This window comes from Ipomoea nil, unplaced genomic scaffold (assembly GCF_001879475.1).
Source record: "Ipomoea nil cultivar Tokyo-kokei standard unplaced genomic scaffold, Asagao_1.1 scaffold0482, whole genome shotgun sequence".
Taxonomy (NCBI): Eukaryota; Viridiplantae; Streptophyta; class Magnoliopsida; order Solanales; family Convolvulaceae; genus Ipomoea; species Ipomoea nil.
In genome coordinates, this window is record NW_017616910.1 from 2,827,904 (window position 1) to 2,831,247 (window position 3,344).

A 3,344-nucleotide genomic window follows, 5' to 3' on the forward strand; every position below is an offset into this window, starting at 1 on the left:
ATATATTATATTTAATATATATTATAGATATATTATATTATATTTAATATATATTATATTAAATATATTATATTTAATATATCTAACAAGCACCATGAGCTTCAGAGCTTAATTGACGGCACTGCATTATCTCTAAAACTGGATATAAATCCATTATTGAGGATGATTAAACAATATTTATTGTTATCAACTTTATTGTCCGGCCAGACAGAACAAATTATAGAGGTTAGACCTTTATTTATTGCGCACAAAGAGCTCTTCACATTATCGTAGATAGACTCGATCTCTGGTCATTTTTTTTTTAAACTTCACTTCTATGACCAATTGAACTATCAATGCGGCAAGTGTGATATATTATGTATACAGTTGGGAATTATGAAAAAAAAAATGATTTGTTTTAGTAGGCTCAGCTAACTTCATCCACTATATATTACTCCGTACGTAGCTTTGCCACTGCGTTTATGCCTATTTTAATAAGGAAAATAATCAATATATTTATTGAATTGGGTGCAAATTTGTTATTTGCCATTAATTTCAGCGTAATGTCCGTATTGCTAGAAAATGCTACTTGCTTCTGGAACTATCCTACAACAATACTTTTGCATATTGTAATAACCTATAGTTTAATTTGGGCTTATCATTTGGCAAGATTTGATGGATAGAATTTAATGAATTTTTTTTTTTTTAATTCATTGCATTAGGAGCATTTAGGTAGTTTTTCACGTAATTTTTATAGATTATATTTTGAGATTTTAGAGAATTATTACCATGATTATAGAATTTTTTCAATTGTTTTCGTTCTTCTTCTTCTTCTTCTTTTTTTTTTTTTTTTCCTGCGACAGTGGTGATGCTTGGCGGCTTCATGTTTATTCTTTTTGTTTTTTTTGTTTTTGTTTTTCTTTTTTTTTTTTTGTTTTTTGGATTCGGTTGGAATATGCTTTTGATTAGGTTTGTTGATGAATATGCTAATTTAGGATGTGGTGCATTGTAGGTCGCTAGGCTATGCATTATGGGCACTAAGTGTTGTGCAACATAGGACTATGGGTGTATTAGTTGAAGGGTGTTAGGTACCGCTATTGGTGTGAGGTTATGCATTTTATGATTTTTTTTTTTAATTTTTTGTCGACGGGAGATATTTGGCAGGGTGTGATGCATCATATAATGTGGACAATGTACATTGGTACGCTTAGTGTGGTGCATCGTAGGACGTTGGGATGAGCTACCGGCGGCGAACAGCGTACGCTCCAACGAATTGGACGACATGGGGAGGTTGAACGGTAGGGAGGAGTGTTTGCAGCGAAAGAGGAGAGAGGATGGATCGAGAGGCTGATACCAAATGAGAGAATTGAAATTCAATACAGTTACAACAAACAGATTACAAGAGTGTATATCTGAGTATACCTCTAATCACTCCTAACTAATAGAATACTAACCACAGACTTATTCTAACACCATACATTTACTAACTATATATTATACAAGAATAATAACAATAATAATAATACTCACACATCGGCTGTCCACCATGTGATCAATATTGTGGGGTTTAGCTATGATTTAGGGTTTACGGGTTTAAGAGTTCAGGATTTAGAGTTTTAGGGACTTAAGAGTTTAGGGTTTAGGGGTCTAAGGTATGCACTTACAAAATGTTGTACACTTTTATGCACTCTCATAGTAATAATTGTGCATTGCTAATTCTAAAGGTGTGCATTCTACGGGGTTGTGTGTGCATACTGCATTAGTATGACTGAGCTCTGAATTGGAGGTCAAAGATGAATGAGATTATATTTTGAAAATTTTGATTCATAATACATAATAGCGTTGAGGTGGTTTAGCAAGAATACAAATGTGTGAATTTTGTGTTGATTTGATAGTTAAAGGTTTATTATTCTGGACAAATATATTCATAGAGGCTTAATATGAATTATTTTCCATCCTAAAATAATACTTAATTTTCAGAAAATATGACTTAACAACCAATTGTAGATGGAGAAAAATGAACAACTTAGGTTAAACCACAAAGTATATATATATATATATATATATATATATATATATATATATATATATATATATATATATATATATATACATTTATGTAAAAATAGGACTTAAAATACAAACGTGTGGACATTTATAGATTGTTGGATTTTAAGTATCTAAGGTTGTGATTAGTTTTTATAATTTTGTGGACTGCCCTCCTCTGTGCACTGTCGTTCATGAATATGTGCACGCCGACCCAAATACTGTGGATTCACACATGCATACTACACCCGCATTTAGGTGTGTGCACGGTATATGTCCACATATTTGTATTTTAAGGGTGTTTGCATGTGAATGCAACCCTCTATATATATATATGGAGAGAGAAGTGCAAACCTAGTCTATAACTAATTAATTAAGGACAACTATATTGCTTAATTATATCAATTGATTGATGGGAAGCTAATATAAAACTAATATCAATAACATGTAAATCATGACAAACCTAGTCTAAAACTAAGGACAATCAAATTGCTTAACAATTTATGGGAAAGCTTATATAAAACTGAAATCAATTACTACATGACAAACCTGAATAGCAACTAAGCACAACCAAATTGCTTTAAGTGCTTAACTATATCAACTAATATCACAATCACATGTATATAAGCGTCCTCACCCTCTAGTCCTCTACATTCTAAAAATTACACCCCCAACACTTATATATAAATACAAATTGTTTTTTCTTTTTCTTAAGAGAGGAGTAGCTAGCCAGAATTAACGACACCAGTTTTTTTTTTTTTTTTTGGAAGAGAATGACACCAGTTTTGGTTGGATTGTTTGGGCCATGCTTTGTTTGTTGTTGTACACTAAATAAATAAATTTTTACCTTTTGTCTGGCTTTCTTGTTCCCAAACCTGTAAGTAACTACTATATATATCTTCACGACCGCATTGTAATTTTCTTGTTTTTCTTTCAATTCTTTAACTTGCATTGGTCTCTTATGAATGTTATGCAGTTGGCTGCAGACAGAGCATTCCAGGGTGGTGGATATGGTTCAACTTGGTGATGCAGAAACGATAATAGTAAGACCAGGGTTTTAAAGGGCCGAATAGAATTAATGATGTCATTTCTTTAAAAAGTTACTAGCTACTAGCTTATTTTAAAACGCTATAGCGTTTCAAAATAAACTCTTATTTTAAGTTACGAGCTTAATTTAAATCATTACGAAACAGAACTTATAACTTATTAGTAACTTAAAATAAGTTATAAGCTACTAAATAAGCTCTGCCAAACTCATTTCTTTTCTCTATTGCATTAACAAAAAAAATTTGGGTTAATTTGAGAAGACACTGAACACG